The 26,512-nt window shown below is 42.9% G+C and overlaps 1 protein-coding gene across 2 annotated transcripts in view; it reads right to left on the bottom strand.

Moving 5' to 3' along the window:
- The window catches only part of PLD1 (phospholipase D1), a 358,284-nt gene that overhangs the window by 264,014 nt on the left and 67,758 nt on the right, over nt 1-26,512 (bottom strand). The window contains exons 2-3 of one of the 2 annotated variants that reach the window (XM_073578846.1): nt 13,100-13,414; nt 10,235-10,315 (exon numbers count right to left, since the gene is read on the bottom strand). The gene's annotated coding sequence lies outside the window, so the exon portion shown is untranslated. The remainder of the gene's footprint in view (nt 1-10,234; nt 10,316-13,099; nt 13,415-26,512) is intronic. The other variant, XM_073578845.1, reaches the window with a different exon arrangement.

Here is a 26,512-nt window from a genome sequence, read left to right as displayed (position 1 = left end):
CAAAAAAAGCATGCTTTTAAAAAAAAAAAACGCGCAAAACACCGCACAAAAACGCATGATGCATTTTTTGTGTGCGTTTGCACTGCGCACGATGCGCAGCGCAAAAAAACGCAAGTGTGAAAGTAGCCTCTCTCTATTTTGCACATATTTAACACCTAAACATCTGTCATTTCTATTACGGTACGTGTCACACAGATGGAAAATGGCGGTACTGTTTTTTCGCGTTCCGGAAAAATTAAGAAGTGTGAAGGAGGTCTCAACGGAACCTATCACATGCTAAATATTTTTTTACATCCAGATGTAGGGTGAGCGTTAAAATCATGCACTACTAAAAGCACAGCTATTGGGAGAAAACTTATATTTGCCCTGGAACCGCTGGTTTTCAGTCACAGGGTTGTGCACTGTTCTTTGAGTGGCAGCTGTAATAACATCGCTGTATTTTGATTGACAGATTGCTCTGCAGCACATCAATGCAATTAATTTTTTTTTTTTTAAATCTGCGGATTTTCCCTATCCAGTGCAATTCTATGGGAAAAATCTGCACGTAAAACTCACCCTTAAGATAAATTGACATGTTGCAAACTTCAAAAATGTGCTGCAGGTCTATTTTACACAGTTTACAAAAATCACAGTGTGCATGAGATTTCTGTAAATCCCATACGCTTTGCACATTTTCCCGGGGTCCTTCTCCTGTTTTAGACTCTATAGAAGTGAAGGAACATTATTTTATCTATAGTTATTCTTTCATAAGTTAAAAACATTTTGCATCTGTTACTCAGATTTTTTTGTTCCAGTCCCCTTGGGAGGCTTTGTTAAACAGATCAATACCTCATACCCCCAAAGCATAATAAAACTCAAGTCATTCATGTTTCTTACAGCTAGGATATCTTTGACAGGTGCCTGGAAGCAGAGCTGCCACTCGGAATTTCAGGGCCCCACACCGGTAATATTTTCAGGCCCGCTTGAGACTCCACCCAGGCTCCACCACAGCTCCGCCTACACCCCTCGAACTCCTGCCACAGCTCCACCGTCCACTCTTGGAATAACTCCTCTTCTGCACCACGTCCTCGCCAAATCATTCATTAACAGCTCCCATCAAATACCAGCATTTGTTTTGGCCAAAAGATTTTTTAAGCTGCCATCACAACAAGGTAGACTCTTCCGGCAGCACCCTACTGTACTATAACCTATTAAATATTTCTTAAAATATTCAATATACTTTTTTAGGTATATTTTTATTTATTTTTCTTTAAGGGAACGAGTCACATTTAAAAAAAAATGACCAATAATGCCACATACAAGGGACAAATACCATTCCAGTCCACATGTTACCACCACAAAGTGACCGAATAATACCATGTACAAGGAACAAATACCATCACACCATGACCAGAACACATTACCACCACATAGTGACATAATACTACAATAATGATCATTAATAATAATAAAAAAAAACAAAAACACAATACTAAGTGCCATTATATACAGGAGCTCTGTATATACTGTAGTGTCACTGTACAGGTAATACAGTGATCACCAGTGACATTATACACAGCGCTGTATATAGTATAAATCAGAAAATAGAAAATTAGCCAGCTCACCAGTAAGCGCCACAGGTGCTCGGAACAGCCGTGTAGACACAACATGGAAAGTCAAAATGGAAAAGGGAAAATGGTTCCAGCTCCTTAAAAACAATTTCTTTTATCCAATGTGGTAGGGGCTGGGCATGGGGGGTGGACCACTGCTTACCCTGTTCGGACGCCGCAGACACCCGGCGACTCAAAGGACGAGGCGGATACAGAATTCACGTGTAACAGTTCCGGATTTATTCGTCCTCCTCCTGACGACCACCAAACACGCACCGCAGCTTCTTCACACTGTCTCCAGGCCCGGGTACCTGCACCTTCATTCCAGTCACAGTAACGCACCTCGCGGATCTTTCACTGGGGGCTGTCCTAGACCAATCTACCCCCAGCGCTTCACCTGTCCGAGGTTGTCATCCAGTCGGTACCCCTGGGGCCTCACTTGTCCTGCAGTGCAGTGCTTGCAAAATGTCCTATGTTGGATGCACTTCTAGGAAATTAAAAATACGGATCAGGGAATGAAGAATTTGTTTTTAAGGAGCTGGAACCATTTTCCCTTTTCCATTTTGACTTTCCACGCTGTATATAGTATATATTATATAGTGTCAGTGTACAGGTAACACTAACTTACCAGTGACATCTCTAGTTGAAGTCCCTCACCTATCTTTTTTTCTTCATCCAGAGCAGACCACCATTACTTCTTCCAGCCAGGACTCATCTCTGCATAAAATAACACCGATATCTAGAGCACTGCCTCTCCAGAGCACATTCCCCAATTTTTATCTTTCTTCTACACTACACAGCTCAATACAGATGTGTACCCACCATTAATACATAAGTTATTATGCAACCCACCATTCCTGATATAAATTCTAATCCATCACTGTGCCCCCACCAACTATAAACAGCCACTTTCCCCATCTAATATATAAATTAACTCGCCCCTGTATTCTTTCCCCAATTCAATATCAGTCACTGCATCCTCAACGGCCCTCACTATGTATCTCCTGCTCCCCCGATAATATTTACATGCCCCTTCTGTCCCAATTCAATATGTCATGTCTTCTCTCTCCCACACTAATTCACCATCAACTTCTCTCTCCCACATTCAATACATCATTTACTCTCCCCCACCCTCAATTTATCATTATTTGCTGTCCCACCCCAATCATTTGTTGTCCCCCATGCTCAATTCATCATTTACTGTCCCTCTATCCACCAGTCTCAATACATCAATTACTCCCCCACCCTCAAAATTCATCATCTGCAGTCCCCTCCCCTCAGTTCATCATCTGCAGTCCCCTCCCCTCAGTTCATCATCTGCAGTCCCCTCCCCTCAGTTCATCATCTGCAGTCCCCTCCCCTCAGTTCATCATCTGCAGTCCCCTCCCCTCAGTTCATCATCTGCAGTCCCCTCCCCTCAGTTCATCATCTGCAGTCCCCTCCCCTCAGTTCATCATCTGCAGTCCCCTCCCCTCAGTTCACCATCTGCAATCCCCTCCCCTCAGTTCATCATCTTAAGTCCCCTCCCCTCAGTTCATCATCTGCAGTCCCCTCCCCTCAGTTCATCATCTGCAATCCCCTCCCCTCAGTTCACCATCTGCAATCCCCTCCCCTCAGTTCACCATCTGCAGTCCCCTCTCCTCAGTTCATCATCTGCAGTCCCCTCAGATCATCATTTGAAGACCCCCCTCCACCTGCCCCCTCACCCATTTAATTAATTTTACAAAGAAAAAAAAAAGTTTTCCATACTTGCCTCACCCCTGTAGGCGCTGCTCTGCTTCTGGTGTCCTCGTACAGAATGGCATGTATGTGATGACGTCATCGCGTACGTGCCATCACCTGACCGGAAATCCAGAGGGCGGAGGGAGTGGGAGATGTGCAGCCATCCAGTTTAGATGGCCATGGAGCTCAGAAAAAAAGCTCCCAGCGCCAAGGTGGGCACTGCGCACAGAACTTCATTACACAACGGGGCTTTAAGAGCAGAAGCACAAGAGGGGGGGGGGGGCGGGCCCCCCTCTGTACTGCTACTTACCGGGCCACATACAGCAGAAAGGGCAGTAATGACCTGATGACGGCAATTAGCCTTGATCAAGCAAAAATTGAACCCTCATATATTATGGTTACCGAGAAACTTTCCAGTATCCTCTTATATCGAATTGTTTGAAAAGGACTGGTACCCTTGGATGGAATACTCAAAGGACATGCAAATACGCTCCATGCTATAGTTGTAAACTCAGTTGTCAGTAGTCCTTTCTTGGAAAATCAGGTCTAGACACTTATTCCCTCCTTTTTCTGATTACTTTGTGCCAGCTTTTTGTCCCTATCCCTACACTTTCCTCTGGCTCTGGCTTAACCCCCTTAACCCCCAAGGGTGGTTTGCACGTTCATGACGGGCCAATTTTTACAATTCTGACCACTGTCCCTTTATGAGGTAATAACTCTGGAACGCTTCCATGGATCCTAGTGATTCTGACAATGTTTTCTCGTGACATATTGTACTTCATGCTAGTGGTAAAATTTCATTCATATAACTTGCGTTTATTTGTGAAAAAAAACAGAAATTTGGCGAAAATTTTGAAAATTTCCCAATTTTCCAACTTTGAATTTTTATGCCCTTAAATCACAGAGCTATGGCACACAAAAAACTTAAGTTACATTTCCCACATGTTTACTTTACATCAGCACAATTTTGGAACCCAAATTTTTTTTTCTTAGGAAGTTATAAGGGTTAAAAGTTGACCAGCGATTTCTCATTTTTGCAACACCATTTTATTTTTACGACCACATCACATTTGAAGCCACTTTGAGGGGTCTAAATGATAGAAAATACCCAAAAGTGACACCATTCTAAAAACTGCACCCCTTAAAGTGCTCAAAACAACATTCAAGAAGTTTATTAACCCTTCAGGTGCTTCACAGGAATTTTTTGAATATTTAAAAAAAAAAAAAATTAACATTTAACTTTTTTTTACAAAAAAAAAACTTCAGGTTCAATTTTTTTACTTTACTAATGGTAACAGGAGAAGATGGACTGCAAAAGTTATTGTGCAGTTTGTCCTGAGTACGCAGATACCTGATATGTGGGGGGGAACCACTGTTTCGGCGCATGGCAGACCTCAGATGGGAAGGAGCACTGTTTGACTTTTTTAATGCAAAATTGGCTAGAATTCAGATCGGACGCCATGTCACGTTTGGAGAGCCCCTGATGTACCTAAACAGTGGAAACCCCCACAAGTGACCCCATTTTGGAAACTAGACCCCCCAAGGAACTTATCTAGATATGTGGTGAGAACTTTGAACCAACAAGGGCTTCACAGAAGTTTATAACTTACAGCGGTACAATTAAAAAAAATCATATTTTTTCCACAAAAATGATCTTTTCACCCCCAATTTTTAATTTCCCAAGGGTAACAGGACCCTAAAAGTTATTGTGCAATTTGTCCTGAGTACGCTGACACCCCATATGTGGGTGTAAACAACTATTTGGGCGCATGGCAGAGCTCAGAAGGGAAGCAGCGCCATTTGACTTTTTTGGCTGGAATTGAGATCGGACACCATGTCGCGATTGGAAAACCCCTGATGTACCAAAACAGTGGAAACCCCCCACAAATGACACCATTTTGGAAACTAAACCCCCCAAGGAACTTATCTAGATGTGTGGTGAGCACTTTGAACCCCCAAGGGCTTCACAGAAGTTTATAATGCCCGGGCATGAAAATAAAAAAATCTTATTTTTTCCACAAACGATCATTTTGTCCCCAATTTTTTTTATTTTCCCAAGGGTAACAGGAGAAATTGGACCCCAAAAGTTGTTGTCCAATTTGTCCTGAGTACGCGGATACCTCATATGTGGGAGAAAACTACTGTATGGGCACACGTCGGGGCTCGGAAGAGAAGTAGTGACGTTTTGGAATGCAGACTTTGATGGAATGGTCTGCGGGTGTCATGTGCGTTTGGAGAGCCCCTGATGTACCTTAACTATTGAAACTCCCCACAAGTGACCCCATTTTGGAATCTAGACCCCCCACGGAACTTATCTAGATGTGTGGTGAGCACTTTGAACCCCCAAGTGCTTCACAGAAGTTTATAACGCCTGGGCGTGAAAATTAAAAAAACATTTTTTTTTCCACAAAAATGATATTTTTGCCCCCAATTTTTTATTTTCCTAAGGGTAACAGGAGAAATTGGACCCCAAAAGTTGTTTTGCAATTTGTCCTGAGTACGCTGATACCCTATATGTGGGGGTAAAACACTGTTTGGGAGCATGGCAGAGCTTGGAAGGGAAGGAGCACCATTTGACTTTTTCAAAGCAAAATTGGCTGGAATTGAGATCAGACGCCATGTTGCATTTGGAGAGCACCTAATGTGCCCAAACACTGGAAACCCCCCAATTCTAATTCCAACCCTAACACACCCCTAACCCTAATCTTAGCCCTAGCCCTAACCCTAATGGGAAAATGGAAATAAAACAAATGTATTTTATTATTTTTCCCTAACTATGGGGGTGATAATGAGAGGGTTTGATTTACTATTTATGGCGGTTTTTATAATTTGGCAGCTGTCACACACTAAAAGACGCTTTTTATTGTAAAATTAGTTTTTTTGCATCACCACATATTGAGAGCTATAATTTTTCCATATTTTGACCCACCGAGTCATGTGAGGTCTTATTCTTTGCGGGACGAGTTGACGCTTTTATTGGTATCATGTTTGGGCACGTGACATCTTTTGATCGCTTTTTATTCCGATTTTTGGGACGCAGAATGAACAAAATCCAGCGTTTCATGAATTTCTTTTGGGGGGGTGCGTTTACACCGTTCCGCCTGCGGTAAAATTGATAAAGCCCTTTTATTCTTCGGGTCAGTACGGTTACAGCGATACCTCATTTAGGTCTTTTTTTATGTTTTGGCGCTTTTATGCAATGAAAACAATTTTATATAAAAAATAATTATTTTTGCATCGCTTTATTCTGTGAGCTATAACTTTTTTATTTTTTCACTGATGACGCTGTATGGCAGCTTTTTTTTTTGCGGGACAAGATGACGTTTTCAGCGGTACCATGGATATTTATATGCGTCTTTTTGATCGCGCGTTATTGCACTTTTTATTCGGCGGTATGATAAATCATTTTTTGCTTCGTTTTTTATTTTTATTTTTTTAAGGGGTTCGCTAAAGGGGTTAACTTATGGGACAGTATTATACGGCGGGTCGTTACGGACACGGCGATACCAAATATGTGTACTTTTGTTTTTTTTATTTCCAAATAATGAATTAGGGAATATTTTTTTTTTTTTTTTTTTTTTAAATTTATTTAGCGATTTTTTAAAAATGTTTACACTTTTTTTTTTTTTTTTTAAACTTTATTACATTGTCCCAGGTGGGACATTACTGTCCTGTGACAGATCGCTGATCTGTCACATCAGAGATCACTGTGACAGATCAGCAATCTGTCACAGGCAGTGTGCAGGTTTCCTCCTTGCCTGCGCTTTGCAGGCACTGAGGAAGCCAGCTCCCTGCAGGCCCCCGAAGGTCCCCGTCGCCATCTTGGATCCGGGGACCTGCAGGGAAAGAGCCCCCCGCAGCAGTGCTGCACATTGCGCTGCTGTGGGGGGCTCAGGGAAGCACGGAGGGAGCCCCCTCCCTGCCGATGCTTCCCTCTAACCCCCGGTACACTGCGATCGTGTTTGATCGCGGTGTGCAAGGGGTTAACGTGTCGGGGGCGGTCCGTGACCGCCCAACACATTGTGCCGGGTGTCAGCTGTGATAATCAGCTGACACCCGGATGCGATCAGCGGCGCTCACCACGTGGGCGCCGCTGATCGCTGTGACGTACTATCCCCTCCCTGGGAATTAAGTCCCAGGGCACATGGACGGGATAGTACGTCACATGACAGAAAGGGGTTAACCACGTTTGGCACAAAAGTCTGCAGTCACACTGAGTGCAGGCTTGTGAATTCTCACATCACGTACAGTGCACACTGAAAGGACACATTACAACTACATGTGTGCGGCCTCGCTCAATACCAGTGAGATGAGCGAGGCAGCGCATGTCTAATCGGAATATGGCCAGGAGTATGTATGTATTTAGCATACTGCCGGTCTCCCAAATGCCATCCACTTTGCTGGGACTTTGCATAGCGAAAATGCACAGCGTCAAAAATTCACCAAAATCTCATTGTTGGAAGGTAAGATAACCTAATTTACTTTGTACACCTAATTGTATTTCACCTTATACCTTAAAATCCCAATCTTAAAACCTAAAAGTCTAGAGAATTTGCATGTCCGCAAACATGCAAATCCAGATAATCTCTCTGTTTTCTCCTTCTCTTACTGGGCAGACAGGACTAATGCTGAAGGATTAACATAAGTGCATTCTCAAAACCGCATATCACAATCTTACTACTCTTTGCATTAATCTAAAATACACTATGGCACATTGATAATCATCACTGGCCAAATACGACAGACTCCAAAAGAAGAGGAAATCAATTATAGGTATTAAGAGTATTATATAATAACAGGCGTATAAATGCATACACATATATGAACAGTTCTAAATATTTTCATAAACATATATGAATATATATTCAATATATCAAAGGCTGGAACTGCACACAGACTCATGAACTTTGATAGCAGTAAGTGAATTGTGAGTGACTATGTCAGGGAGTATGTTGTATATCTGCAGGCTCCTGAGGAAAGTGTGGGTTACACACAGGTAACAGCAATAACAAGTGCTGCCAACATGCACAGTCCATATAAATACATAAAATTCGGTAACATGATGTATATACTTTTACCAAATGTAACTCAACAAAATATTGTGAGATGCTACAAAAAAAGATAGGAGGAACATGTTTCATTCAATTCAGAGAGGAAGAAGACTAGAACTGTAGTGCCACCTATTGGATGTAGCAATACTCAAAGTCAATATCAACTCTTAACAAGGTTTACCATATGACTTCGGATAAAAAGCCAAATCACACACTCTATTTACAGACACGTTTTTGGGGGTGTTTTCCTCTCATCAGTACAATGCAGAAGATCTGATTTGATAGGTGAGTGACCTCTGGCTATGGGTGTAAGAGAGAAAGTCTCTCCTGGTGCAGAGTGCCAAGCTGGAGTAAGGAGACTTATAAGCTCATTCTCTTCAAGGCATGTGTGCACTTCAGCACTACTCAACTTTCCCTGGAAATCAGGAACTGATCCACCACCTGTATAGGAGGCGCATGCTATTTACTGCGTTTCAGATTCAAACACACTTGCCTGATGTTATACAACCAGTGCCTGATACATGCTGACCGTGGATCAGACACCATGTATCATCTGTCATGTTCCCTTTAAAGCTCGGACTGCAATAAAGCTAAAATGATTTATTACATGGATCACTTGAGTGATAACTTTATGAATGTGATATTTTAGAAGAGAAGGAAAGATAAGATACTTCTTATTATGAGTAAGACTTATATAAATACAACCTCTGATAAATAGTTACTTATTTCCTATTCAATAATGGTCACTGAGCTGTAACCTAGATATTTCACAATACAGAAAAGGTACCTACAATGACACAAGACTTGTCTGTTCTCCTGACATGTCAGTCTTAGTACATATTTATATTCCATAAAACAATTCTGGAGAACCATTTCTGAGAACCACACCCTGACACTTCAAATAGGTGCCAAGGGTAAAGCCAGATTGAGTGTGCTGCAATGATGAAAGCTTCAGATTTGCATCCACGTTTCATGGATCCCCATTGACTTGTATGGCCGAATTTGATCCACAAAATCGGATCAGAATAGGACCTGTTTTGAGTTTGATGGATCTCACACACGGATCCCTTACATTTTGTCCTGGGTGCAGCACGTTCACCATAGCGGCCAGGCACAGGTTCTCTTTAAATAAATAAAAGTACAAATGTTTTTATGTTTAATTAAATTGTTTTACATTTGTTTCTTTTAATAAATTCCCTGTAAGGTGGTGATACACAATAGATAAAAAAAAAAAGTGATGTGGAACGATCACTAAATGAACGATTGTCCGGTGAAAAAATGTTACTCCAATCCGGCTATGCACATTGTAGCTCGTGTTAGTCTTTATAGTTGTTCAGTATGTCCACACATGTCCAAGACAATGGGTGATAAACAAACTTTCAAAGAATGTTCTTTCAAAGATTTTTTTTGCACAACAAAAGATCTTTAATCCTACTATGGGGCAAAATAATCAAACACAAAGAACTTCATTTCAGATGGCGGTCTGTGATCTGTCACCTGAAATGACTGTTGATTGCCAAATTTCACTTATCTGAAAAAGATTTGATGCCATCAATTTTGGTCTAATGTGTGTGGGCACCTTTAACAAAAATGCACCTCATACCACCAGAAGATTTATTAACACACTGGTACATGCTTTCATAACCTATGTATCATACACGTAGGCCTCCTAGACACGGCAATATACCACCATCAGTCCAAAGGGCAAAACAAATGTCTGTTGTTCTACTCTACATGACCATGAGGCCAACAGTAAATTATGATTAATTATATACAACAATTTTCAGGATTAAAAATATAATCAATTGTGAACAGAGTGACCTGTTAAGAATATTCAAGTATGATGTATGATTGCCAGGTTAGCAAGCTTACCTTTACTGAGAAACAGAAGTCTTGTCTGAATGCAGCAACTTTTTTATTTGATGATCACAAGGGTTTTTTCACTGCATAAATCTAAAAATATAAATGTCCAATAATTAGTAATGTTACTCAATAAATGGTCATCATATTATAAAACTTAAAGCATTTAAACCAAGTGTCTACATTGCAGACTTCACTAGATTGAGGTCTAGAATTTCACTAGAATTTTCTATACAACTTTAAAAAATTCATATTTGACTGAAACTTTCTCCTACTTCTATTAGGTTCCTACTAACAAGATCTTCCACTAGTTTGATTGGCTTGAAGTCACTGGCAGACAAGAACTTGCCCTTATGCAAGAACAGTACATTGGCCCTTTGCAGTCCAATACCTCATCATAATGCACAGTTCCATCTGTTTTGGTGGTGGCACTGGGCCTCGTCACCTCTTGGGCTTCTGTGCCACTACACAGGTTGCACCAATGGTATGTCTGCCACAGAATGAAGGACATCAGACCAAAGGCCTTACGTATGGGGCAGAACTGTATTCAAGGGGCTGTATGGTGGTATACAAAGTCCTCAAGGCAGCTATGGACTGGGGCTGAAATTCAGTCCTGGCATTTGAAATTACACAGACCCATGAACAATATGGGATATATTACTAATATTACACTGGATGGAGGAAAGGAAGATTTTCTACTAGACCAATATGTCTAATGATACCCGTGGTCTGCTGGGGTAAGTGATGGAATCAGCGACTGTGCTCCATCACAACTCTTTACAGTATGGGTATCTTGAGGACACCGATTCTGCTAACAACGTAGCAGACAAGGCAGCCCAAGACCACACAGGCCCATCTGGCATTTGCCAGAATTGCAAGATGGCCAGTCCAGCCCTGCCTCAAGGCAGTATCCGCTCTGGATACAATGCTTTTGATAAGAATCAATATAACAATGGAGCAAGGATCTTTTTGCACCGCACAGAGTTCATGAATATCAAAATTTTACACAATCTGAGTTCTAGTAAGGCCCTGGTTTACATGGTATGGAGCCATAATTGGACCATGTGCTTGATTTCTATGGCTCACTCTCCACTACATGCTGTAGAAAATTATGGCTTCAGAATATAACAGGTAATACTGCACGCTGCAGAGGCTTATAGTGACGAGACTGAATCTGAGAAGTGCTGAAGTTCAACAATCATGGGCCCTGGCAGACAACGGCCATCCCTGCCTTGTTAAAGCTGAACTTTTACTTAATTGAAAGGTTACAGGTGCGATTTCTCCTCTATAAAAGAAATGATAAACCTAAGCTGTAGTTCCAGACAAAACCAGCTTCCAGTTTCTCCACTAGAATGCTATAGTCAGGGTGGCAGACTAAGGCTCTTGTTTATGTGATCTGCCCTTAGTTTTGTGCTAAGGATCAGCAATATATAATCTAGCTATGATAAATAAAAGAAAGTGAATGGTAAGAAAAATAACCCTAATATATTTTGGATATACAGAATATTGTAAGTAACAAAGATTTTTTTATTTTTTTTACGCACCGTGCAGGATTCAGCTACATAGATGCCTTCAATATCTCTTGTACATTTGCTTATTGAATAACTTCATTCTACTAGACAAGGCCTCGTTCAGTTTTCAAGCATGTGTTCGATCCATGTTTTTCGCACATAAAATACATGCCTATTATATGCTCAACAAAAATAAAAACCCTACACTTATTTTTGCTCCTTTTTTTCTTAAGTTGAACTCAAAGATCTAAAATATTAAGTACACAAAAGGCCTTTATAACTCAATTATTGTTCACAAATGTGTCTAGTGTTAGGGCCCCGTCACACACAGCAAGATTTTGTGACGCATCAGCGATCTCTTCAGCGATATCGCTGTGTGTGACGGGGATCGCTGATCGTGTACGATCGTCCTGGGCCATTGTTTGATCGTTAATCTTCGCTGGCCAGCACGCATTGCTGTGTGTGGCAGCGAGAGACCAGCGACGCTGGTTTCCAACGTAAACATCGGGTAACTAAGAGCCGCGCAGCTCTTGGATACCCGCTGTTTACCCTAGATACCAGCATGCGCTGGTATCTAGGGTAAACAGCGGTTATTCAAGAGCCGCGTGGCTCTTAGTTACCCGATGTTTACGTTGGAAACCAGCGTGCACACTGGTATCAAGGGTAAACGCGGGTATCCAAGAGCCGCATGGCTCTTAGCTACCCGATGTTTACGTTGGAAACCAGCGTGCACGCTGGTATCAAGGGTAAACGCGGGTATCCAAGAGCCGCGCGGCTCTTAGATACCCGCTGTTTACATTGGAAACCAGCTTGCTCGCTGGTCCTGATCGCTGGAGGGGCTGTTTATGTGACAGCTTACCAGCGATCAGCCTAACCATGTCCCAGCGATCCCATCCATGTCGGATTGTTGGTGGGATCGCTGGGACATCATTATGTGTAACGGGGCCTTCAGTGAGAACTTCTCCTTAGCGGAGATAATCCATTCACCTCACTGGTGTCACATATCCATATACTGATTACACAGCATGACTGTTGCACAGATGTGCCTTACAGGGCTGTGGAGTCAGTAAGCCAAATCTCCGACTCCAGGTCCGACTCCCTCATACATGGCTCATGTTTAAGTTTAAGTGATAAATTTACTGTAGTAAAATGGTAATATCAGGCTTTTAAAAATTATGATACAATAATCAAGCCATTTAGATAGAACATAATATATTTATTGGAATACAACTTTAGAACAAAAATACTTTTACATATTTACAATTTATTATACACTATTCAGTAAGTGGAAAAAGAAACAGTTTTCAACAAAAACATACTCTAACATTTGTGCAGTCTATGAATTTGTTCTGAGAAATCGTATCACCTCCATCAGATCCTCCTTCATGTTAGAATCTGTTTAGTTTGTGACTATCCGCAATTTTCTTGTGGTTTTCTGGCTGCTGGTCTTTTTCCTCTGGTGCTGGGTTTGTCTTGGGTCAGGTGATTGTATCACTCCTTATTAACCTCCCAGTCCTTGCTGGACAACAGTGTTAATCCGCTTGAGTTCTGGCTTGGTGCTTTGCTTTGCCTTTTGTTTGCTTTAACTTGTGCAGTGCTGGAACCTCTGGTTCTGCTAGTCTTAGTTTCTCTTTTCAGTTGGTTTCTGCAGCCTTCTCTGTGTTTTCTATTAGGAGGTTAACTAAAAAAAAAAAGAAAAAAAAGCACACCACAAAAAATATATATGAAAAATATAAACAATTTTATTGGCACACAAATACAATTAAAACACTTAAAAACCATTAAACTGGGTCCACAGAGAATAAATGATTCAATAATGACTCCCATACATGAGAGTAGACAATAAATGACCCAAAAATAACCCCTCTCCTAGCGGCTAATGAGGCTAAAGCAATATCCATGTGAATATCATATAAGCAATAGGACCTAAAAAGCTTATTAAGAATAAACAACCCCAAAAGGGGAAATGATCCCAAGAGGAGAGCAAAGATAATGATAGAAGAATAACCTTACTCACCAGTCTAATAATTGGTGGTCTATAGAAACCCTGATAAGGAGCTCAAGCAAATGGAGACACCTCCCAAAAAGAGCCCCAATGTCAGCATATTACCAAGAGAGAGTCAGGAAACCACTGCTCCCATGGATCAGGAATCTGAGCTGACAACAGATGTGGCCCCACGTGTATCGCCCCCACAAGTGATTCTTCCCCGGCTGTTGGAGGCGGAGCGTGAGGAGCTGAGGCTGTGTAGAGACGGTGAGCTCGGCCCGGCGGTGATTTCTTTTTTTGAGGGGGGCCCCCATACAGACTTTTGCTATGGGGCCCAATGACTTTTATGTACGTCCCTGCCTAAGGGGTCTAGTTTCCAAAATGATGTCACCTGTTGGGGGTTTCCACTGTTTAGGCACATCAGGGGCTCTCCAAACATGGCATGGCATCTGCTAATTATGCCAGCAAATTTTACATTTAAAAAGTGAAATGGCGCTCCTTCCCTTCCGAGCCCTGCCGTGTGTCCAAACAGTAGATTTCCCCCACGTGTGGGGTTTCGGCATGCTCAGTAGAAATTACACAACAAAATGTATGGTCCATTTTCTCCTTTGAAAAAGTAAAAATAAAAAATTAGGCCTAAAAGGTAAATTTTTGTGAAAGAAAAGTAAATGCTTATTTTTCTTCCACATTCCAAAAATTCTTGTGAAGCACCTGAAGAGTTAATAAACTTCTTGAATATGGTTTTGAGCACCTTGAGGGGTGCAGTTATTAGAATGGTGTCATTTCTGGGTATTTTCTGTCATGTAAACCCCTCAAAGTGACTTCAAATGTGAGGTGGTCCCTAAAAAATGCTTTTACAAATTTTGTTGTAAACTTAGGGGGGGAAATCGCTGGTCAAATTTTAACCCTTATAACTTTCTAACAAAAAAAAAGTCTCCGAAATTGTGCTGATGTAAATTAATTAGAAAAGGGGGAAATGTTATTAACTATTTTGTGCGATTATGACTCTACGATTTAACTGCATAAAAGTTTCAAAATTGTGAAATTTTCAAAATTTTTGCCAAATTTCCGTTTTTTTTTCACAAATAAACTCAAGTCATATCAAAAGAAAATTTAATTTACCACTATCAGAAAGTACAATATGTCACGAGAAAATCTCAGAATCAGCGGGATCAATTAAAACGTTCCAGAGTTATTACCTCACAAAGCGACAGTGGTCAGAATTGTAAAAATTGGCCTGGTCAGTAAGGCTAAAACAGGCTATGGGGTGAAGGGGTTAAATTCATTTTTTTTCACACGAGAAAAGTAGCTGCCTAAGGCTAGTTTTACACTAGCGTTCTTGGGCGCAGCGCAGGGCCGCCGCTTTTCCCTGCCCCCGGCCACGCCCTTTCCAGTCAGTTCCTCCTCTGATCGCATGAGGCTGCATGTGATCAGAGTATCCTATATTTAGGGTTGGATACGCTGATCGTGCGCTGATCAGATTTTGCTGGCGCTGCGCCCTTTTGGCGCTGCACCCAGAGCACAAGAATGGAACACAGCACGTTTTTGTGCGCAGTGCCATGTTATTCTATGGAAAACAAAAACCGCTGTGCACATGCTGTGGAAAAATCAGCGCGGAAAAGCAGCGTTTTATTTTCCGCAGCATGTCAATTCTTTGTGTGGATTCCTCAGAACTTTTACACCTATTCCATTCTAAGAATCCGCAGGTGTAAAAACGCAGGTGAAATCTGCACTAAATCCGAAGGTAAAACGCAGGCATTTTGACCTGCGGGTTCTGCAGATACCGCGCGGAAAAATCCACACACGAACACGCAACGTATGCACATACCCTCAGCCGGAACACACGGAGAGCAGTCGCATCACTGATGTGACCGATCTCCAAATCATCCGGATCGTCGTGGGACATGGCCACTAATAGATTATCGTCGGACAGGTGAAGAATATGACATTTTATTTTTTATTTTATTTTTCAGTGGGAAATGGGCATTGATGGATCATCATCAGCAGAAAGGTGAGTTTGCTTTTTTAATTTTTTTGAATAAATGGGTAAAAGAGGGTGGGGAGTTTTTATTTAAAATAAAGACATCGTCTTTCTTTGAATTAACCCCTTAATGACCAAGCCAAATTTTACAATTCTGACCAGTGTCACTTTATTAGGTTATAACGCTGGAATGCTTCAATGTATCCCCACTGATTGAGATTTTTTTTTTTTGCTTTATGGTTGTGGTAAAATTTGTTTGATTTGACGTTTGTGAAAAAAAATGGAAATTTGGCAAAAATTTTTAAACTGTTGCAATTTACAAACTTAATTCTAATGCCCTTAAATCAGAGATCGGTCAAGTAAAAAATAGTTAATAAATAATATTCCCCACATGTCTACTTTACATCAGCAGAATTTTTGAAACTATTTCTTTTATGTTAGGAATTAAGAAGGGTTAAAAGCTGACCAGTGATTTCTCACTTTTAAAAACAAAATTAACAAATTTTTGTTTTAGGGACCACATCACATTTGAATTGACTTTGGGGGGCCCATATGTGAAAAAGTACCCAAAAGTGACACCATTCTAAAAACTGCACCATTCAAGGTGCTCAAAACCACATTCAAGAACTGTATTAACCCCTTCAGGTGCTTCACAGGAAGGAAGCATTGTGGAAGGAAAAATGAACATTTAAATTTTTTCACAAAAAATTTACTTTAAACCCAAACTTTTATCTTCACAAGGGCGAAAATGGACTCCAAAATTTGTTGCACAATTTCTCCAGAGTACGCCCATACCCTGTATGTGAGAGAAATCTACTGATTGTGCGCACGGCAGGGCTCAGGAGGGAAAGAGCATCATTTAACTTTTTGAATGTTAAATTTGCTGGAACAATTAGTGGACGCAAGTCGCATTTGGAAACCCCCACAATTGACCCCATTTTGAAAACCGCATTCCTCAAGGATTATATCCAGGGGTATAGTGAACATTTTGAACCCACAGGTATGACAATTTAATAACATTAGGTTATCATATTGAATATGTTGTCAGTGTTAACTTTTTCAGTTTGCATCGGGCGCTCGGATTTGCACCGAATATCGTAGGTGCTTGAGTGATATGCTCGAGTCCCTGCCCCGCATGTTTTGCGACACCCCAAAAAAATTCGGGGTATCCGCAGTACTTGGTGCATAACTGAGCAAGCGATGCAAACTCTATAAGGCAGTCTTTTGTTTGTTTTTTTTAATTTAAAAAAAAACACAACAAAAACATTCTAACCCCAACACCAACCCTAACCCCAACCCCAAAGAATGGGAGAAAAAATATTTTATACATTTTTTTTCTAACGGGATGACCGAAGGGGATTTGTTATACATTTTTATTTTGCATCACTGTGATAGGGTCTATCACAGTGATAAAAAGGAACCAATAGAAAAAAATTGAAAAAAATTCTCAGCAGGCGCACTGCGCATGCACCCGCCAATTTTTTTTCCAAGAAAACGATGCTTGGCTGGGAGACTGATCAAGAGGTCTTGGGGGAGGGCATAATTTCTCTCTCCTCTTACATATACATCACGTCAAAAGAGAGAGAAATGATTTTAACAGCAGGTACACTTTTTTTGTGATCATGTGATTGAGGACCAGAAAATTTGGCACTGATCATGTTCTCCGGCGTCTCAGCCAAGACCCTGGAGATTTTCCGACTCTGAGGGGGGTGCTACAGTCTTATTTCTGATCCCCATTTTAAAACTGCAATGAGGGAGTAAGTACAATTAGTGGCTTCCGTTTTAATGTGTATCGGCGGTTGTTAAGGGGTTAAAAGACTTTATTCTTGCGGTGTATATTTTACAATATGATTATGCTGTTAGTAATGGGGAGGCGTCCCCATTACTAACCTGTGGACTTGATGTCAGCTGACATTACAAATATACTCAAACTGGACAGATTCAAACTGGACAGCAACATGGGTTTTTCACCACGAATCTGTCCAGTTTGAATACTATTGTTTGGTCATTAGCCTGACCAGTGGTCCTGCTGCAGCTGTCGGCTCTGATGAGCTATTACACACTCGAATACTTTGAAAAGAAGGTGAATGCAATCTGATTTTATATCTTGTCTTCATCACCGGATAAGACCCTATTTGCTTTTCTCTCTCTAGCATCTTATAAGACATTACAAATCTGGTATCAACTCAACAAATATTACCCCAATTGCCACAGCACCAAGGCAAGTGGGAATGTGGCACCCCTGAAGGTTCAGTCGCCACAGAGGTACTGCACCTCCTCCAGAGGTGTGGTACCCCACCATTCAGGTAAGCTGGAGACTCCTCACCATACTCCAACACCTGCATCCCACACAACATAGCAGTGTAGCAAAGCACCCTTTGGTGGCTCCCTGCTTGGAACACGAAGCGTGCTGGGAGGCGGGTGGAGTTTAGTCTGCACCAAAAGAGCGGAAAGAGTTTAGGATTTAGTCAGTCTGACAGAGTCAGTGGAAGAGTGAAGATCCCCTGAGTGGGATGAAGGAAGTGCTGCAGCTGACCACAGTGACCTGGGTCCGCTGGCACAAGAAAGTGACATTGATGGGAAGCCTGACTCTCTCCATAACAAGGAAGGATTAGTACAGAACGTAAGGAGAGAGGGACTAAGGATCAGGGTTAGAGCAGAACACTTCTCAAGTTCATAGCGCAAGGCCGGGGTCCGGTCCCTGAGGTTGTATGGACACTAATGGTCCTGCAGCAGACACCGGAGGAATAGAAGTTGTCACCACTTGATTCTCACACAAGATTTGGGGGTACAACAGCAAAGATAGTGAGCCAGGACTTGGTAGCAAGGAGTCCCAGAAGCAGGCTACAGCTGTCTGCCGTATAAGTAGAGTTCATAGGAACATCTGACAGGAGGAACTCCAGTGTAACTCAGTACTGAGAGTACTTCACTCTAGGTGCAAAAGGGAGATGTTCAGAAAAGGCACTTATGTTGGCGGAGTGTTGGAACGGAGTACTTCATCTTGCCTGGTGGTTGGCTGGGCCCCTGACCCGGAGGACATGGCACGGATGCGGGCACCTGTATGCTCAACAGACTGTGAGTAAAGCCGACCCCAAGAGGTGGAGGAGGAGGAAGAGTCCTATTGCCAACAGACCCTCCACCAGCTGGGAGCCGAGCAGAGAGAGCAGTGGAGACTGGCAGTGCTGGGCCCTGACATGGACCGGAAAAAGGGTCCGTGCCGATCACTACGGTCCCCGGGACTCAGCGGGATGGGCTCAGGTCCTGAACGTTAACCAAGAACGGGGGTTTGGTTTTATCTCAGACCCCCAGAGGATCTCTAACCTCCTCTTTAGCAGGAGGGATGTTGAGTCTCACCTCCGGAAGGGACACCCTGCCCGTGACTTGCACCCGGGAGAATATGTTACCTTCACCTGGCATGAAGGGCTGCATGGCTGGTACGCCATGAATGTGCGCCGCATCCCAGAAAACTTTATTGCGGCCTACAAAAAGGAGAAAGCGTACGTTCCCCCGGCAGGATTACCTCCCACTGCAGTAGTTGTTCCTGCAGAAGTCCGGCAGGTCCCGGCCATTGAAGTGCAACACCCCAAGGTACAAGCAGCTGCCCCTGCGGTACCACAAGCAGTCATCCCCAAAATTCCAGCTGACTACCAGCAATTCATTAATCCGCCAGGAGGTGGACATCCAGATCTTCTCCCCTGGAAGCAGCCAAAGAGACCAGCTTCCACTACCCCAGGAAAGGACCCCCAATAAAGAAACAGTAACTGACTAGTTGTTACCCAGGAGGGTATTTGCACCGTTGTGCCTGCTTTGTTATCATGTTTTCTTTGGTTTTACAAGTTTTTGCCTAGTTGCGTTGGCAGCATATTTTTTTACTGAACTGCAGAGATCATGGACAATGAATGATCCATAAACTGTGTTTGTAAATAGTTGCACCTCTTAAGGTGCCCTCTCTTGGTTTTACATAGATCTTTTATGAATAAGAACTACCTCATCATGGAGCATAGCTCCAATCCAAGGACAATGCAAGAAATCCTGGCTGGGAGCGGTGTCCAGCACGTGCAAGAATTATTGATGTCTTAATGTGAAGTATTGTGTGATGTGTCTTATAAAAATGTTGACGGATTTTAGAGAGAGCTTACTTGATAGTAGTATTTAGGTATTTGATTAGGAATGGATATTTTACAGAATTTGATAATGTTGAATAAAGATTTGAATGCAGGTGACGAACCAGGCATCAGCGGTTGTCACCCATGTCTAACAGAGACAGTAAAAGAAAATGTGAAAGATAAAGAGAAGAAAAATGTGTTGATGATAGTACTTGAACTGGTAGTGAGTTTACTTCCATAGCACTTTAAAATTAGGTAATTATAGTCTGTTAAGTTGTTTTGCAACGTTCAAGAGTGAGTGCCTCCCACTTTGGGAAGTTTAGATAAGAATTGTTTATTAAAGCATTTCAAAAATTTTTGTATGTTCCTTATTTTGTTTCAACCTTTGTTTCACTTGCAGCCCGTGGACGTGCTGTGTTTAACGGGGGGGTATGTGGCGCCCCTGAGGGTTCAGTCGCCACAGAGGTACTGCACCTCCTGCTGAGGTGTGTACCCCACCATTCAGGTAAGGTGGAGACACCTGACCACGCTCCAACACCTGCATCCCACATAACATAGTAGTGTAGCAAAGCACCCTTTGGTGGCTCCCTGCTTGGAACACGAAGCGTGCTGGGAGGCGGGTGGAGTTTAGTCTGCACCAAAAGAGCGGAAAGAGTTTAGGATTTAATCAGTCTGACAGAGTCAGTGGAAGAGTGAAGATCCCGAGTGGAATGGATGAAGGAAGTGCTGCAGCCGACCACAGTGGTCAGGGTCCGCTGGCACAAGAAAGAGACATTGATGGGAAACCTGACTCTCTCCATAAGAAGGAAGGATTAGTATGGAACGTAAGGAGAGGAGGACTAAGGATCAGGGTTAGAGCAGAACCCTTCCTAAGTTCACAGAGCAAGGCCGGGGTCCGGTCCCTGAGGTTGTATGGATAATAATAATAATAATAATAATAATTTTTATTTATATAGCGCCAACATATTCCGCAGCACTTTACAATTAAGCGGGGACATGTACAGACAATAAATTCAATACAAGTTAAGACAATTCAAACAATGACATTAGGAGTGAGGTCCCTGCTCGCAAGCTTACAATCTACAAGGAAATGGGGGGGACACAGTAGGTGAGAAATGCTTGTTAATTCAGGTCTGGCAATTATAATAGGGATTTTCATATAAAGCTGCATGATCCGGTCATCAGCCCGTGTGTTTAAGTGCAATAGACAAGTATCAAGTGCAGTTATGTGCATGAAGGGTGTGGAGACAGATGAATAGTAGGGTGCAGATTCAGAATAATATTTGGAAGGAGGGAACAGGGCAAAGTTAGCTTGCTGAGTAGTTGATGTGATAGGCTTCTTTGAAGAGATGGGTTTTCAAAGCGCGCTTGAATAGGTCAGGGCTAGGTATCAGTCTGATCGTCTGGGGAAGTGCATTCCAGAGAGCTGGAGCAGCACGAGAGAAGTCTTGGAGACGGAGGTGCGAGGTTCGGATTACGGGGGATGTTAGTCTTAGGTCATTTGTAGAACGGAGGGCACGTGTAGGATACTAATGGTCCTGCAGGAGACACCAGAGGAATAGAAGTTGTCACCACTTGATTCCCACACAAGATTTGGGGGCACAACAGCAACGATAGTGAGCCGGGACTTGGTAGCAAGGAGTCCCAGAAGCAGGCTACAGCTGTCTGCCGTAAAAGTAGAGTTCATAGGAACATCTGACAGGAGGAACTCCAGTGTAACTCAGTACTGAGAGTACTTCACTATAGGTGCAAAAGAGAGACGTTCAGAAAAGGCACATATGTTGGAGGAGTGTTGGAACGGAGTACTTCATCTTGCCTGGTGGTTGGCTGGGCCCCTGACCCGGAGGACACGGCACGGATGCGGGCACCTGTATGCTCAACAGACTGTGAGTAAAGCTTTGGAACTACAAGCCCTGGTGTACTCCACTTATTCCTGCGCCAACACACTCAGTACTGCTACATCGCTGTGCCTGACACAGCACCATCTACGTCTCCTCCCTATCTCTTCACCTACACTGCCCTGGGACTACAGCCCTACCTGTGGAGGGCCACACCATCATTGCTGCACCACACCATCTGTCCCAGAGGATCTGTCTGCAGCGTCGGCTTAACATCTTCATTGGCTAACACCACAGGTGGCGTCACAAATCATTCACTCATAAAGTTTAATCAGCATTCGCACACTCAACATTTCCCCCCCTTTTACAATGGACGCCCAGGGCCACGGACCGGGTCACAGCTACCGTGACAACTCCCATTGAAATCCACCGGGCCCGGCTCAGAGTACCCCGCCGACCTGGCGAGACCCTGGGGGTGCTCCAGGAACAGCTGGGCAAAGCCCCAGAATTAGCATTTAAGGGTGTGTGCACACGTTGCGGATTCTGCTGCGGAATCTTCCGCGCAGATTTGTCTAAATCCGCAGGTCTAAAAACCTGCGATTTATCTGCGGATTTACTGCAGATTAGCCTGCAGTTTTCCCCTGTGGTTTGACACCTGTCATGCAGTGGATTTAAATCCGCAGCAAATCCGTGCGGAAAATTCCGCACCGTGGGCACTGCGGTTTTCAATTTACATAGACTAAAAGGGTACTGTACAACGCAGCAGAAACTGCTGCGTTCTGCTGCGGATCCGCAGGGCCAATTCTGCTGCGGATCCGCAGCAGAATCTGCAACGTGTGCACACACCCTAGCAGGTGTCTCTCTTCTGGGGCAGCTATTTTTAGGCTGTGGAGGGCCAATAGACATGGCTCCTTCCCAGTCTGAGAATACCAGCACCCATCTGTTTGCTTTAGCTTGGCTGGTTGAAAAAAATAGGGGGGGGGACCACATGCCTTTTTTATTATTTAAATAAATAAAAACAGCATGGGGATCCCTCTATTTTAGTTAACCAGCCAATATAAAGCTGACAGCTGTGGGTTGCAGCCCGCAGCTGTCAGCTTTACTTGCATTGGTTATCAAAAAAGAGAGGATTCCAAGCCATTTTTTAATACATATTTACTTACTGCACAGGTGGCGGTTGATGAATATTTCCATCATCGTGCAACTGCTCTCGCTGCTATCAGCGAGACCAGGCTTAGGATAATGAGAATTGTACTTACCAGTCGATGCCTGTGACCAGCAGTAATCTTTTTACTGCCAGTCACACCTGCTGGCTCACATGCTCTCATCTGACAGTATGCAAACCTTAGCGCTCTGACTGGCGGTAACGATCTTACCGCCGATCAGAACCCGTGTTTCATGTGCTGTCACTCAGTTGACAGTGTGGGAAACAACGGATGTTTGGGCCCCCCATTCATCCGAATTAGGTCCGGGTTTGAGTACCGTTCTGGTACTCGAACCAAGCTTTTATTAAAGATTTGGCCGAACCCGCTGGACCCGAACATCCACAGGTTCATCCATCACTACTCAAACTGTACCACCAGCTGCACCCCAATTTGTTACTTGCTCTCATTAATACGTGGCACACTCCAGCAGCTGTTTGGCATGGAGAAGCGTTCAGCAGCTTTTACATAATAGAAACAATTAGGTAAGAGATGGTTATGGATTTAATAAAGAAACTCTTAATACTGCAAGGCAACAGTTTCTTACAGACTGCACAGCTATACCTAATAGAATTTAAAAAATGGAAATACTGGGAGGACACCTAGTGGAAAGACTAGGTAAAATCAAGCATTATTGCACTATCTATTGTGTAATGAGCTTTATACAGTATACAATACATTAAAGTGAACATATCTTTGAAGTTGAGTTAAACCTGAACATTACCCACATAGCGATTATTGGGGGCAAGACTGTTTTGAGCCCTAGCAATCCAGAGAAGTGGGCTCCAGGCTCCACGGGTGTGCATGCTCAACCTCAGCTTTTTTCATTGCTAGGAGTCTGCAAGAAATATTCACACAATGTATTGTCTCTCTTAGTAGACTTTAACACAATAAAATTAGTGAAGGTTTAAGCGAGCACACTTCTATTCCAGACATGGCACTGCCAAACCCCTTTTTCAAGATCCAGAGCCCAGTGCTCAGGATAGCTGAGGGTCCCAACAGGAGAACAACCAGCAATCAATTTTCTTCTATTTGAAAGATAGTGGATAGCTATCACTTTTAGAAATTCATATTTATAATATAGCTGTCATCTCAGGAGAATTTGCATCAAAATTTATGTACCCCCCGAAAGATATTGGGGCTGCAGTCGATGGGAGGCTCATATCCCTCCCTTAGAACCTGGATTGATTTGGTGAACTCGATTATTCCATATGAATGCACATTCTATCAGAATAGGGGGTGCCGGGGTAAATTTGAAAAGATTTGGGAGAGGTGGAACTCCTCTCATCTTACTCTGCAAAGTGGGGGCATCACATAGGTTTTATTATCTATGCAACAATACAAGGGCTTGTATGATTTAACTGTCACAAATACTTCATAGTATACAGCCTATTGTCTTTCACATGTATTCAGTAGGCTATGTACAGTATGTATCATCTTGCATGTACATAAGAATGCACATTTTGTTTAGTATTCACCAATATATGGAAATGTGTATGCTCTCTATAATGCTTACTACTGTATGCAAATATGTATGTTGTACAGCTTGTTTTGGAGGTTAAATAAATGAATTTTTTTTTTTAAAAAAAAAAAAAGGTACCCACCTCTAGCTTCTTCATCCCACCCAGCCCCATCCATAGAACTGTGTGTAAGGCCTCTTTCACACTTCAGTTTTTTGCATCAGTTCGAATCTGCCAAAAAGTCAGACAAGCGGATCCGTTCTCAACTGATGTGAACAGATGGCACAGGATCCGTTTTCAGACGGATCCTGAAAATGAGGAAATTTAAAGGAATCGCTGGCCGGGAAGGAGAGAGAAGGAGAGAGAAGGAGAGAGAAGGAGAGAGAGAGAGAGAAGGAGAGAGAAGGAGAGAGAGAGAGAGAAGGAGAGAGAGAGAGAGAGAGAGAGAAGGAGAGAGAGAGAGAGAGAGAGAAGGAGAGAGAGAGAGAGAGAGAGAAGGAGAGAGAGAGAGAGAGAGAAGGAGAGAGAGAGAGAGAGAAGGAGAGAGAGAGAGAGAGAAGGAGAGAGAGAGAGAAGGAGAGAGAGAGAGAAGGAGAGAGAGAGAGAAGGAGAGAGAGAGAGAAGGAGAGAGAGAGAGAAGGAGAGAGAGAGAGAAGGAGAGAGAGAGAGAAGGAGAGAGAGAGAGAGAGAAGGAGAGAGAGAGAGAGAGAAGGAGAGAGAGAGAGAGAGAAGGAGAGAGAGAGAGAGAGAAGGAGAGAGAGAGAGAGAGAAGGAGAGAGAGAGAGAGAAGGAGAGAGAGAGAGAGAAGGAGAGAGAGAGAGAAGGAGAGAGAGAGAGGAGAGAGAGAAGGGGAGAGAGAGAGAGAAGAGAGAGAGAAGAGAGAGAGAGAGAAGGAGAGAGAGAGAAGGAGAGAGAGAGAGAGAAGGAGAGAGAGAGAGAGAAGGAGAGAGAGAGAGAAGGAGAGAGAGAGAGAGGAGAGAGAGAGAGAGAAAAGGAGAGAGAGAGAAAAGGAGAGAGAGAGAAGGAGAGAAGGAGAGAGAGAGAGGAGAGAGAGAGAGAGAGAAGGAGAGAGAGAGAGAAAAGGAGAGAGAGAGAGAAAAGGAGAGAGAGAGAGAAAAGGAGAGAGAGAGAGAAAAGGAGAGAGAGAGAGAGAAAAGGAGAGAGAGAGAAAAGGAGAGAGAGAGAGAGAAAAGGAGAGAGAGAGAGAGAAAAGGAGAGAGAGAGAGAAAAGGAGAGAGAGAGAGAAAAGGAGAGAGAGAGAGAAAAGGAGAGAGAGAGAGAGAGAGAGAGAGAGAGAGAGAGAGAAGGAGAGAGAGAGAAAAGGAGAGAGAGAGAGAGAGAGATTTTTTTTTTTTTGGTCTGGCACCCAGAAAGAATTTCGGGTTAAATGAGTGTCTGGAGGATCCGCCAGAGAAAAAAACGTTGCAAGCTCCGTTTTGAAATCTTTGAGGATGGTGACGGACAGCAACTTTTGGCGGATCCTCAAAAAAAAAACGGATGCAACGGACAGCAATCCGTCACAATCCGCCATTAATGCAAGTCAATGGGGGAAAAAAACGGATCCTCAAAAAAAAATTGAGGATCCGTTTTTTTCAAAACCTGGCGGATTGTGACTGATTGTAAAAAACTGAAGTGTGAAAGAGGCTTAGCTAAGTCTGATGTTACTGGTGAATTGAGATTATTGCGAATGAATCATCAATCCAGGAGGAGAATTTAGATTACAAAGTTTCTTAGTTTCATGTGTACAGTTGATTTAAAGGAAAAAAATGGGGGATACTATGGGGTCCATTAAGGGGCAATCGGGAATATCATTCGGGATGTTATGGAACTATGGGGGAGTCATAATATAGTGTATAGTTGGTGGGACGTTGTGCAAAGAGGAAGTTTGGGGAGATATTTTGGAAAGGTGTAGTTGGGGGGCAATATGGAGAGGAGAAGTGTGAGGGAACATTGTGGAGAAGGGCTATGTGTGAGGGATATTATAGAGAGGGGCAATGTGTGGGAGATATTAAGAGGGACAGTGTGGGGGGAACATTATGGAATGGGGTAGTACTGGGGGGACATTATGTGGAGAGGCAGTTTGGGGGGACATTATGGAAAGAGGCAGTTTGGGGGGACATTATGGATAGCATGGTGGTGGCACTATGGAGAGGGGCAGTGTGAGAGGGAAATTGTATGCAGAAATAGCAGGGAGGGGAAATTATT

The sequence above is a fragment of the Dendrobates tinctorius genome, unplaced genomic scaffold (assembly GCF_039654945.1).
Source record: "Dendrobates tinctorius isolate UK_male_01 unplaced genomic scaffold, ASM3965494v1 ptg000060l, whole genome shotgun sequence".
In the NCBI taxonomy this organism is placed as follows: Eukaryota; Metazoa; Chordata; class Amphibia; order Anura; family Dendrobatidae; genus Dendrobates; species Dendrobates tinctorius.
This window is presented reverse-complemented; position numbering and strand designations above follow the sequence as displayed.